At 40.5% G+C, this 15,012-nt stretch overlaps 1 protein-coding gene across 12 annotated transcripts in view; it reads right to left on the bottom strand.

The window, feature by feature from the left end:
• LOC139464057 (anion exchange protein 3-like) overlaps positions 1-15,012 on the bottom strand; it is a 124,833-nt gene that overhangs the window by 67,090 nt on the left and 42,731 nt on the right. For 7 of the 12 annotated variants that reach the window (XM_071245585.1, XM_071245596.1, XM_071245595.1 and 4 more), the window contains one exon: positions 1,613-1,716. The gene's annotated coding sequence lies outside the window, so the exon portion shown is untranslated. Of the gene's footprint in view, positions 1-1,612; positions 1,717-2,925; positions 2,948-4,106; positions 4,129-8,060; positions 8,139-11,754; positions 11,777-15,012 lie in introns of those variants that run through there. The other 5 variants (XM_071245587.1, XM_071245591.1, XM_071245592.1 and 2 more) reach the window with 5 other exon arrangements.

The raw sequence follows: 15,012 nt of genomic DNA, 5'->3' as shown, positions 1-15,012 counted from the left end.
CTACCTACACTATACACCACTAATCACAGGCAATATGCATGTATCAGCATATCATACTACCTACAATATACACCACTAATCACAGGCAATATGCATGTATAACCCAGCATATCATACTACCTACAATATACACCACTAATCACAGGCTATATGCATGTATAGCCCAGCATATTAAACTACCTACAATATACACCACTAATCACAGGCAATATGCATGTATAACCCAGCATGTAACTACCTACAATATACACCACTAATTACAAGCAATATGCATGTATAACCCAGCATATTATACTACCTACAATATACACCACTAATCACAGGCAATATGCATGTATAACTCAGCATATTAAACTACCTACAATATACACCACTAATCACAGGCAATATGCATGTATAGCCCAGCATGTAACTACCTACAATATACACCACTAATTACAGGCAATATGCATGTATAGCCCAGCATATTATACTACCTACACTATACACCACTAATCACAGGCAATATGCATGTATAACCCAGCATATTAAACAACCTACAATATACATCACTAATCACAGGCAATATGCATGTATAACCCAGCATATTAAACTACCTACAATATACATCACTAATCACAGGCAATATGCATGTATAACCCAGCATATTGAACTACCTACACTATACACCACTAATCACAGGCAATATGCATGAATAACCCAGCATGTAACTACCTACACTATACACCACTAATCACAGGCAATATGCATGTATAGCCCAGCATATTAAACAACCTACAATATACATCACTAATCACAGGCAATATGCATGTATAACCCAGCATATTAAACTACCTACAATATACATCACTAATCACAGGCAATATGCATGTATAATCCAGCATGTAACTACCTACACTATACACCACTAATCACAGGCAATATGCATGTATAGCCCAGCATATTAAACTACCTACACTATACACCACTAATCACAGGCAATATGCATGTATAGCCCAGCATATTAAACTACCTACACTATACACCACTAATCACAGGCAATATGCATGTATAGCCCAGTATATTAAACTACCTACACTATACACCACTAATCACAGGCAATATGCATGTATAGCCCAGTATATTAAACTACCTACACTATACACCACTAATCACAGGCAATATGCATGTATAACCCAGCATATCATACTACCTACACTATACACCACTAATCACAGGCAATATGCATGTATAGCCCAGCATATTAAACTACCTACACTATACACCACTAATCACAGGCAATATGCATGTATAGCCCAGCATATTAAACTACCTACACTATACACCACTAATCACAGGCAATATGCATGTATAACCCAGCATATTAAACTACCTACAATATACACCACTAATCACAGGCAATATGCATGTATAACCCAGCATATTAAACTACCTACAATATACACCACTAATCACAGGCAATATGCATGTATAACCCAGCATATTATACTACCTACAATATACACCACTAATCACAGGCAATATGCATGTATAACCCAGGATATAACTGCAATATACACCACTAACTACATACAATATGTGGTATAACCATATAACTGCAATAGACACCTACCTGAACTACGGCTGGTGGATTCTCCCTGTGTACATGAAGAGAAATTTACGTGGTTCCAGTCAGACAGCGGGTTAAATGTGATGACTTCGTGATTGCAACTTCACCTGTTAATGAAAAAAACATAGCTGTGGTCAAACACACCAAAAGCTAGTTCCCATGTCTCCAAGCCGAGCCATTTGCTGGAGTTCCCATATACAACTGACGATACTCTTATCTTAGACAGGTTGTGCAAATAGTAGACAAACAAAATCGTAGGAGGAAATATTCAGCTACCCTTGACCTCTAACCTCTGACATCTGCGGCATGTTTCTGGGTCAAAATATTTATTTAAACCAGTCGGTGGCAGCCGCCAAGGCTTCGCAACAAAATATGAAAACAAATTTTTCTTGTTCTTCGGATTTATCCCCAGGTTTCTCCTAACAAGGGAGCAATGCCAATACAAGTGCTGCAGCACCTCAATGAGCAGTGATTTGCAATTTCTACCTCTTTTGTTTTCTACAACAACAAAAAGGCTATTTCAGCAGCGTGACACTCCTACTTCTATTGTACTTCAAGGTGACAGAAGGAATGTACTTACTTATGTTGGACCTTTTAAACAATTGTTTCTCAAAAACACCTGACCACTGTTACCATTAGTATCGCATGTTACTCATAGTAAAAATAATCTTGACAGTGCTGATTTATTATACAAGCTTTGAAATAATATATAATTGTATTTATCATTTAGTTTTAAAAAACCCTCTAAAATCTAATATAACCAGATTGAAATGATCTGGTTTCAAGAAACATAAACCAGTATTGAAGGGAAGCTGGATGCTACACATTTGTAAACATTTTTTTCTAATTTTTACACAGAAATCGCAACATTTTCCCTGGGAGGTAAAATTGTGCATGAATAAACAAACAATGACACAATTTGTGCAATAACATACAATGTAAGAAAATGCTTGACTTTCTTCTTAACAACTCTGATCAACATGCAGCCGAGATTCCTGAGTAAATGTCACTTCCGCCATGCACCCCGCATCTGCCTCATCCATCCACAGGAGGAATACATGCCTCACATATTGACATATTACATCATGCGCCGTGATATTTAACTCATGAGACACTGCTACCAGATCAGAGCCACGATAAGTCAAGTTATGCCACATCTTCTCCACTGTAAGAGTACACCAGTCAGCTATTGTGCTAGAAATCAGTCAGTGTTGTATACAAAAACTAGGAACAAAAAACAACCTGGTTCTTTCTGATGCAGATTAATACAATCAACATCCTTGAAGTTTACCACGATATTTTATAAATCTACTCACCTCTAATTATTAAACTTTTAACAATAGGGTTATGACAAGCAGCCTTTTGACTTTCATTCTTATTTCCAAAACTGTAAATATTTTTCAATCTCTGTGAACCATTCTCTTCATCATGTTCATGCTTGAACCCTACTTACAAGTCCTGTTTTCTAAGCCTGATCACAATAACACCTACAACCATGTAGATTCTATTCATTTTCGTAACCCTTAACGAGTGGCTCACTTATGTGGACTGTCACATGTATCTATGTAAATATTTCTGTGAGGTGAGACTCAAATAAACAATCTGTCTGTCTGTGTGTCTTCATAGCTTGCCTTGATTGACCAATTATAGGTCAGCCAATATATTTGTAGAGTTTGGGAATTTGAGGTGGCACAATTAGATATACAATTGAAATTATAAACACTAAATTATGTACTGGTAAAGTCTTACTAAAAATTTGATATAGAGCCTCAAACTATGCAGTCCTTGGAGAACGTGGTCGATACCCCATGTATATCTACAGCTATAAGTAGATTATAAAGTAGTGGATTAGGAACAAGATTACCACAGAATAGGTATGCTTAAAGCACTGTTACATCATGCTGCAAACATATGACAAAGTCAGGGACATGAACGTGGTGTCCGTTGTCAGGAATAGTCTGTTAATGTATGGACTTGGATGGTATGGGTGGTGCAGGAAGCTAGTGACGTTACACTTGTCATGGCAGTATTAACTCAGAGATTGTCAGAATTATCTCCTAGAAGGACATCCAGGGTCAACAATATCAGTACTTCTGAAAAAAGACCTTTCTCCACACTGACATTATATCTAAATAACATAAAAATTATATCATTATGTAGAAGTTTGCAATGTTTAGAACAGGTTACCATTATCTCAAAATAAAAAATTATAGACTAAAATGTTTTTTAAAAATCAGTTGATGCTTTTTGTGAAAAGTGTGGTGAATGTCTTGAAGGCAAATATCACATTTTGTTTATCTGTTCAAAATATGTGCATTACAGGTTAATTTAAACTATATACCACACTACTATCATATTTATTCAAATCAATGAAAATTTGTTAATAATGTACCACAAACAATGAAAATATATTGTTAAATATCACTGTTTAAAGATGAAGTTTTCAAGCTCAGAACAAACAGCACTCACTGACATGTTATACAAGTACTGTACATACATGGAACTATAGGCCTCATGGTCTGTGACCGGAATACTGCCTAGTTGGCTGTGCATGCGATTCCAGTCATCACTGACAGCTTTAAATAACAATGATTCACCACCCTAAGGACACACATCAGCAACAGTGTACAGGAATTGACCACTTGTACAACTCAAATGTACCGTAATGTTTAGACTTGCACAAGTCTCTATTGCAATAATTCTTGGTCTAATCATAATTTCTAGATTATATAAACAATGAGAACAAGTGGTCCTATTAAGGTCTGCTCACCTGGACATGCCTTTTATAAGGTAGAATTACTATTCATCCATGGACTTATCATTCAGTACAGACTTGGAGCAAGGCTATGTGATGATGTTATCAGCTGTGTGATAGCCCAGGCAGGACATATCAGGACCAGGACAACAAATTAGCCATTTCAAAATAAAGGAAGCATTGTTTATGAACATCACCTGGATAATGATCATTTAAAACAGGAACAGTTTCTCACTATAGAGAAGTGGAGGATAAACAGATCCATTTTACCCTTCAATCATCCGAACCATTCTGTTTGTTAAAGAAGAACCTTAATCCTAAATCATACATAATTAATTACCTGGTGGTTGCAATTTAGGAAATATTTGGGTCCTTGTAACAATCCTAATGATTTAAGGTGTTCCTTGATTCCAACACCACAGAAATAGCCCCCAAGTAGCCCCGGACAACTTAATGTCTAATTCGGATGACATATTTATTTTATCATTTCATTCCTCATGCTTAGGAAAGAATTGTTTGTCTAAAACCAATATATTTTCCTATGCAAAAAAGAATCGCTATAAATCTGTGATTGTCTACATATTTTAAATTGAAAAAGCAATGTGTCAGTTATAGTGAAGCATGAAGACTTTAATCAAGCTGCCTGCCATTAGGTATTTGTGACAGATGTCTATTGAACGGCCGACCTGAAGTTTATGAACACGACAGTGAAGTCACGAGTGGAGGTGATTGTCTCCAGGGTCTTGCAACATGTGACCAACACAATACAGCTATATCTAGGAAAACAAATCTTGGGAATGGGTTGGGATTTCCATCATTGGCCAATCACAGATTATTTATAAGTTACAAAAACATAGTTGAATTTTCCAGGAACACATGTTAAATTATGGGGATTTTTTGGTTGATTTTTTATGATTTGAATTTTTAAATTCCCAAAATACAAATACTTTATTAAATAGTAAATTATTAATGCATAAATTTGACATACTAATTATTCATTAATATTAATATCAGGTCACCATGTTATCCCAGTCCATCAGGTCACCATGTTATCCCAGTCCATCAGGTCACCATGTCCTCACAGTCCATCAGGTCACCATGTTTTCACAGTCCATCAGGTCACCATGTTATCCCAGTCCATCAGGTCACCATGTCCTCACAGTCCATCAGGTCACCATGTCATCACAGTCCGTCAGGTCACCATGTTGTCACAGTCCATCAGGTCACCATGTTATCCCAGTCCATCAGGTCACAGTCCATCAGGTCACCATGTTATCCCAGTCCATCAGGTCACCATGTTATCCCAGTCCATCAGGTCACCATGTCATCACAGTCCATCAGGTCACCATGTTATCCCAGTCCATCAGGTCACCATGTCATCACAGTCCATCAGGTCACCATGTCATCACAGTCCGTCAGGTCACCATGTTATCCCAGTCCATCAGGTCACCATGTTATCCCAGTCCATCAGGTCACCATGTCGTCACAGTCCATCAGGTCACCATGTTATCGCTGTGAATCAGGTCAACATGTTGTCACAGTCCATCAGGTCACCATGTTGTCACAGTCCATCAGGTCACCATGTTGTCACAGTCCATCAGGTCACCATGTTATCGCAGTGAATCAGGTCAACATGTTGTTACAGACCATCAGGTCACCATGATGTCACTGTCCATCAGGTCACCATGTTGTCACAGTCCATCAGGTCACCATGTTGTCACCGTCCATCAGGTCGCCATGTTGTCACAGTCCATCAGGTCACCATGTTATCGCAGTGAATCAGGTCAACATGTTGTCACAGTCCATCAGGTCACCATGTTGTCAGTCCATCAGGTCACCATGATGTCACAGGCCATCAGGTCACCATGTTGTCACAGTCCATCAGGTCACCATGTTGTCACAGTCCAACAGGTCACCATGTTGTCACAGTCCATCAGGTCAACATGTTGTCGCAGTGCACAGGTCACTATGTTGTCGCAGTCCATCAGGTCACCATGTCGTCACAGTCCATCAGGTCACCATGTTGTCACAGTCCATCAGGTCACCATTTCGTCAGTCCATCAGGTCACCATGTTGTCGCAGTCCATCAGGTCACTGTGTTGTCAGTCCATTGAGTCAGAGTGATGTCACACATAATTAGGCAAAATCATATCGAGACAAAAACAAATCCCCTGAAAGCACAGTTACCCTGGTTACACACAGGAAGGAAGTGATTAGGTTACCCTAGTTAATAAAGTTGTCCATGCATGACAGTCTCACACAGGCATCGAATCATGCAATACAAACAGGACAAACCATTAATGACAATGAAAAAAACCCAAACAAACAAAACATCAATAACCAATCAGAAATATTCTTATTCCTCAGGAGGCTTTAAATACCGGAAGACCATTCACTCCCAAACCAGTCCCACAATATAACTATCAGGATCTATTTACCTGCAGCACTTTACAGTGACGCTCAAGCATGTCACAGTACATTGCAATATTGTGCAAACAACACGTAAACCATGTAAACCATCTCCAAACGAACTCAGTGTGTTATATAACTTGTTGCTAAGTGTGATGATGTTTGGCTGGTTTAACGCTCCAGTGTGTCCATTGTTCAGGAGTCAATGGCTTGTGAGCAAGACACCAGGACATTGACACTCACTCACACAGCAAGACTTTCTGGATGCAGTGGATGACTCCCTGAACACCATCTGCTGACCCAATCTATATAATACACTGTCAACATCTGGCTCCAAAATAAATCTGTTGGGTACATTTTCACAACAGATTTAATGATCGACAGAAAACACTAATGGCCATTCTCTGATATTGTGATTGTAGTTAATACCATCCAGTGTCATAAATATAATAGTCACTCAAAAGAAGTTACAATACACCTGATTCTTTATAGTACTATATAGTCATTTAGGTATTAGTTTACATTGACATCAATTATGGGCAGAAGGTGTTCAGCTTGATATACTGAGCCAAATATCTACAACCATCATGATCAGCAATAGAAACTGACAGTTTTAACCCACCAGTCCTTATAAAGATAACATATAGCAAAACCCTTAAAAGTCCTTATGATACCTTTACTATTGGACAGTTTGACAAGGCCTGTTGGACGAGGGCCAATTTCTAACGTTCCATTAGACTTTGGGGTTTCTGTACAGCAGACAGTCTGAATCACCAGCAGGTTTTAGACAAGACTACAGTACCACAGATAAAATATTTGTACTTAATTCAGGTCACCATGTTGTAAGTATATCAGAAAGACAAACAGTTACATTTTACTGCATCCTCGTCAATTTCAGAAAAGCTTTTGATAGAGATAAGTTATATTCTTCTTAATAACACAGTCTGTGACTTTAGCCACTAGTCTGCATCCCAAGTCAAGTAAACACCTCTTGGTCAAGTAAGGTTTGCTAATTAAAGTCCATACATTAACACTAAGGTCTACTGAAAATGTTGTCAATAGACAGATTCAGGCAAGTAGACTCAAAAGTGTTTGGCACATACTGAAGAATGGCATACACAATCAAATTAGTACCGGTACTCTCATCTGCAAAATGCATAGCCAAAATCACAGGACCCCCATTGAATTTAAACACTTGTTGCAATACTGATGACAACATGTGAAGGAGACAGATCATTTGGTATTAAATTAAAACATTTTTCCGGTTGATTTTGTCACCTAACATACCAACATTATTAAGCAAGTTACCAGTGTGGACAACGTGCAGTGTTCCGAGATCAGCTCTTCAGGTGTAGCAATACGTGCCTGTGGAAGACAACATGGACTATCATGGCTCCATTCAGATTACAACATTGTGTTTTTCAATTATTGACACAAACTAAATTTTTTATTACTGCTTCCCAGAAAGTCCTCCATATATCACAGGTAAAGTGTGATGTATGCTATACAGTGCAGGACAGAATTGATATACAAGCAACATATCATGATTTGTCATACCTCGATTAAGAATCTTGCCATTCCATTGGTTAATCCATACCATGTGACGAAACAATACATTTTAATGTAGACCCTGAAATCATGAGACCAACACTGACTTCAAATATCAACTAGTCACATGATCAGTATTGACCTGTCACATGATGAATACTGATTTGTCTGCTAGAAATCATGTCACGGTTTGCAGCTAAGTTACTGTAATGAAACAGATGACGTTTTAAAAACTTCTCGAACTTTAAAGTGAATTTTGGTATAACAAAACTAATGATTACACTTGATAAGGTAAATATGCGGAAACAAGGACCCTTGGACCCGACCCCTTCAGTGGTCTGACTGGACCCAACCACCTTTTGGTATACTGACCTCGTCAAGAGTAAATATTTGTATAATATCAGAGGCTAGCAATGAAATACAAGATGCACATGTGAGCTGTAAACCTGATCAGAACAACAGCATGTATTGCAACAAAGTTGGGCCACTGGAATTGACATGTGATAACAGGTAGTCTGTCAGTCTATCGATCATGTGTGCACTCGTCCAAAGCCCCTTTCTTGTGAAGTGTGTTATGGTCTAGTTAGGTCACCGTCTAAAAGTCCATAAACTAAGACTGATATCTACAGAAAATAATAGCAAACTACACGCTTTTGGCACAGATTGGCCTACTTAGTCCAGATGACAATAAAGGGCAAAGTACGAGCACTGTCATAGCGTAGTGTGATGACTCAACCATTACCTTAATCCAACACCATATTGATATCCAACTACTATTGATCTTAGCCTAATGACAAGCATGGGGACTTAAAGGACCATCCAGCCAGAAATGTTCAAGGGCAGACTAGCACAGCCTTAGAAATTCATTTTTTTATGACTGGTGTAAACCTTATTTCACTTGCCTTCAGAGCTTGTAGCTAATCTGGCTATTGAACAAGATCATCTTTACTAGGATTAATTTTTCTGTCAGTTTTATTCAGTAATTTGTAGCAAAATTGAAACGTTAGGTACAGGTTCAGAATTATTAAACTCAAATGTGACGAGTCAATGAGGGCCATCACTGGAGTTTTACATGTCCTCAGCAACATTTTGTAGTCTTGGGCTAGCGGACTACTGTGAATTTGGAAGGCTGAAGACTGGCAGCCATCACAGCGGAAAGGTGTGACCCAACTCGCCTCCTACAAGGTCACTACAGGGAGGAAACAAAGGCTGCTGTAGAAAAATGAAAAACAATCCTACAAGTAAAGTCTCCTGTCCTGCATGTTTAACCTGTTGTACGACACATGAAAGCCATATCGTCCTCTGATGTGGAAGCCACCTTGTGTGACACCAGGTGTGTGGGAACCTTGGAGACATGTCAGGGACAGCGTTGTGAGGCCTCTGATCCACAAACGAGTCAGCCACACGACAGCTGACGCCTAATTTCACACCTCACACCAGTGCCTGCATTATCAGACCAGATCACAACCAGAAGCAGCAGAGTGAATTAGCAGGTTTTGTTTAACATGTTTCACGCCACTGTCAGCAATATTGCAACTATATGACGGCATATTAACTAGAGAATAGACTAGACAATCCAGTGATTGATATTATGAGCCACAATCCATGATGCCTGGGTACAATTACCTGAAATAAACTAAGTCACGAAACCTGACTACATGATCCAATTCTAACCTAGAATCCCTTCAGGGTGTGAGTGAGTTGGGTTTACAACAGCTTTGAGCATAAATTAAGTAATCTAACTGCAAGTCAGCTTAACCTGCTCAACATGGAAAGAAAAGTCCAGAGTCAGCCTTCCAAATTCGCACTAGTCTGTAAGCAGGAGTAGCTACAAACTCTGATTACTAGTGAAATAAAGTTTATACCAATCCTCTGGAGAAGTCTAAAAAAACACATCAACCTAAGCAACCTGCTGTTTGGACACAGCGACCCATGCAGCCTGCTGTCTGGACACAGCAACCCCAGCAATCCTAGCAACCTGCTGTTTGGACACAACAACCCTAGCAACCTGCTGTTTGGACACAGCAACCCCAGCAACCTGCTGTTGGACCCATACGATTGATGAGTCTAACTGAAGCATACCCACAGCATCCCTTCAAGAAACATACTAATTAACATACCATCGGTGAGTCTACCTGAATCATACCAACAGCATCCCTTCAAGAAACATACCAACATACGATTGATGAGTCTACTTGAAGCATACCAACAGCATCCTTCAAGAACATACCAACATACCATTGGTGAGTCTACCTGAAGTATATCCACAGCATCCCTTTAAGAAACATACCAACTTACCATTGTTGAGTCTTCTTGAAGTATACCCACATATCTCTTCAAGAACATACCATCGGTGAGTCTACCTGTAGCATACCAACAGCATCCCTTCAAGAATATACCAACATACCATCAGTGAGTCTACCTGAAGCATACCAACGGCATCCCTTCAAGAACATACCAACATACCATTGGTGAGTCTACCTGAAGTATATCCACAGCATCCCTTCAAGAACATACCATCGATGAGTTTACCTGTAGCATACCCACAGCATCCCTTCAAGAACATACCAACATACCATCAGTGAGTCTACTTGAAGCATACCAACAGCATCCCTTCAAGAAACATACCAACATACCATCGGTGAGTCTACCTGAAGCATACCATCAGCATCCCTTCAAGAAACATACCAACATACCATCGGTGAGTCTACTTGAAGCATACCAACAGCATCCCTTCAAGAAACATACCAACATACCATCGGTGAGTCTACCTGAAGCATACCAACAGCATCCCTTCAAGAACATACCATTGGTGAGTCTACCTGAAGTATATCCACATATCACTTCATGAACATACCATCAATGAGTTTACCTGTAGCATACCCACAGCATCCCTTCAAGAACATCCCAACATACCATTGATGAGCCTACTTGAAGCATACCCATATATCCCTTCAAGAACATACCAACATACCATCAGTGAGTCTACTTGAACATACCCACATATCACTTCATGAACATACCATCGATGAGTTTACCTGTAGCATACCCACAGCATCCCTTCAAGAACATACCAACATACCATTGATGAGCCTACTTGTGGCATACCCACATATCCCTTCAAGAACATACCAACATACCATTGGTGAGTCTACTTGACGCATACCCACAGCATCCCTTCAAAAACATATCATCATACCATCGATGAGCACAGGTAGCTGGGAGCGACCTACTCTAACCCAGAATCCCCATGAGGTGAAACATATCAAAGGCTAGCCTTTTTGAAGCATAAACTTGTAAAGAGTACAAAAGACACATACACATTGCAGAAGCTACTATCAACTGCATCTGCTGAAAGATTACCATTGGTTCCTGAAACATACCAACTTAGCATGTGCTTCTACATATCCCTATTAGAGCTGCAGAAACATACCCACAGTGAGTCGGCTTGAAGCATCCACCTGTGGAGGTGTTCGTACATCCAGCGCTATGTGAATATGAAGTCACTCAATAGAACCTGCAACACAGTCTCTCCAGCCATGCATGTCGACGGACACGTGCAAGCAAAACCGCAAAACATGCAGCTGACATCCTGCAAAGGACATTATTTCTTCCAACATGTCACAAAAAAACTAAAGTGAATGAAGACTTGAGAAGATATTTTCTACAGGTGACACCAGGGACTCCTTCGTCCCCACACAGATTGTCCTCCACAGCCACTGCATTGTCCTCACAGTCAATAGGTATTCTTGTAACAGTGCCCACTCTCACTGATGTATTCTAGCCTCATACACAGGTAATACATTATACCTGGGCAGGTAACACATTGTAACACACCGTGATCTTGCATAATCAATCTATTTTGGAATACTGGCTTTCCACCAGGGTGAATAGGGTCAAATCAAAGTCAGACTTCATATGCAAGGGAAATGTTGCATCAGCCACACAGGTAAGGAAAGGAACATTTCAAATGTGCAAATAAAATCTTAAAGAAATATAATGTTATGAAAGTTTATGTATTTCAGAATTTAAAATACATACACTCTGTAAAATACATTCTATAACAAAAAGTATTCTGAAAAATAGGTTATTAACGACCCCTGAAGACTTGATTATTTAAAGACTGCTGTCAAATAGCTGGAATATTGCTGAATGCTGCATTATACAACAAACAAACATTATTAGCATGTCACTAGAAATGTATAGCTTGGGGTTAAAAAGGTTTTACGGTGCTTTTAACATTATTTTAACAATATCACGATGGGGGACACCAGAAAAGTTTTGGGTTAAGGGTTCCGGATTAACAGGAGTAGTAGGCCATGCTAGACGGGTGTATGTTGTCTGAAGTCAGAAGTAATTTATTCAATGACAACTACATCAGCCTAGACTGACTCATAATCAGACAGACTGGTGCCAACTGAGACTAGGAGGCATCAGTGTCTCCACCAACATCCATCTTGGCCACCCACTGAGAACTAGGAGGCATCAGTGTCTCCACCAATACCCATCTCGGACACCCACTGAGAACTAGGAGGCATCAGTGTCACCACCAATACCCATCTCGGCCACCCACTGAGAACTAGGAGGCATCAGTGTCTCCACCAATACCCATCTCGGCCACCCACCGAGAACTAGGAGGCATCAGTGTCACCATGAACACCCATCTCAGCCACTCACTGAGAACTAGGAGGCATCAGTGTCTCCACCAAAACCCATCTTGGCAACCCACTGAGAACTAGGAGGCATCAGTGTCTCCACCAAAACCCATCTTGGCCACCCACTGAGAACTAGGAGGCATCAGTGTCACCACCAATACCCATCTCAGCCACCCACTCAGAACTAGGAGGCATCAGTGTCACCACCAATACCCATCTCGGCCACTCACTAAGAGGCATCAGTGTCACCACAAATACCCATCCCAGCCACCCACTGAGAACTAGGAGGCATCAGTGTCTCCACCAATACCCATCTCGGCCACCCACTGAGAGGCATCAGTGTCTCCACCAATACCCATCTCAGCCACCCACTAAGAACTGGGAGGCATCAGTGTCTCCAACACCCATCTCGGCCACCCACTGAGAACTAGGAGGCATCAGTGTCACCAAAAAATACCCATCTCGGCCACCCACTGAAAAATTGGAGGCATCAGTGTCACCACCAATACCCATCTTGGCCACCCACTGAGAACTAGGAGGCATCTGTGTCACCACTAATCTGTAGCCATAACAACTTGTGTCTGAAGTCATTTACCTATCTGCTGGGGTAAAGTTCAAATTGAACCAACACATGCTGTTTGGCAGGACAGGTTACTGATACAACCAGCAGAGATAAGGGACACCATTAATCACTGGCCATGCTGCACCGACTGTCCTTCCACAAGCATGACACAGCAGGACCAAGTCAGCCATAGATGTGAGTGAGTGAGTATGGTTTTACGCTGCTTTTAGCAATATTCCAGCAATATCCTGGCGGGGGACACCATGTTGGGAACTGAACCCAGGTCTCCGGCATGACGAGCAAATGCTTTAACCACTATGCAACCCGACCGCTCCAAAACGGTAGCAAAACACAGCCTTAAAATTGTCAAATGTTTGTTTGTTTGTTGTTTAACGCTGCACTCAGCAATATTCAAGCTACATGACACTGCTCTGTAAATAATCGGGACCAGAGAATCCAGTGATTGACAACATGAGCATCTACCCACACAATTGGGATACGATTACATGCATCAACGAAGTCAGCGAGTCTGACCACCCGATCCCGTTACGACAATCATAGTGGCATTTTACGGCAAGCATGGGTTGCTGAAGACCTTTTCTACCCTGCATCTTCACAGGTACGGTCAAATGAGACGCATCACACATACCATGAAAATTCAAAAACAAATTCAATACATACAACGACCAGAATGCTTGAAATTATGACTATGAGCCGACCTCCACAGGACAATTTCTATTCCAAATATTTTATAACCGTGTTGACCAACAATTTCTCATTTCAGTGATTTCTTGAGACGATCTGAGCACGTAATGGTGACCAATTCTGTCCATGAAATGCTGCTTTCAGTGTTTCAGAATATCATGGCATGTCAACTTGATGTGGGAGACAAGACAAACTGCCCTTCAGATCTGGGTCAGAATTGGTCCTTAGCAACTAATGCTTGGGGAAGAGGTTACTATCAGGCAGGCAGCCAAGTCGATGTTATCAACCATGTATATCTGTAATATATCCCATGAAGGGGATAAGTGTTGCCCTACATCCACCATCAGTCATACAGAAACTTGTGGCGATATGGCTCATTAAACAAACTGAAGAAAAGAATTCAAGATTTCAGTGATGGCACGGTTTCACCAAGCAAACTTTGGCCTTTTATAGTTTACTATACCCCACTTCCAGCTCATTGCCATGGTACACCTCCACTTTCGCCTGATACACCTCCACTTTCCCCTGAGACACCTACACTTTCACCTGATACACCTCCACTTTCACCTGATACACCTCCACTTTCACCTGAGACACTTACACTTTCACCTGATACACCTCCACTTTCACCTGATACACCTCCACTTTCACCTGAGACACTTACACTTTCACCTGATACACCTCCACTTTCACCTGATAAACCTCCACTTTCACCTGAGACACCTCCACTTTCACCTGAGACACCTCCACTTTTGGCTGACACACCTAA

Source organism: Haliotis cracherodii, unplaced genomic scaffold (genome assembly GCF_022045235.1).
Source record: "Haliotis cracherodii isolate W230 unplaced genomic scaffold, xgHalCrac1.p SCAF_16, whole genome shotgun sequence".
Classification (NCBI taxonomy): domain Eukaryota; kingdom Metazoa; phylum Mollusca; class Gastropoda; order Lepetellida; family Haliotidae; genus Haliotis; species Haliotis cracherodii.
The sequence above is the reverse complement of the archived record's forward strand: the minus strand, read 5'-3'. Positions and strand labels throughout refer to the sequence as shown.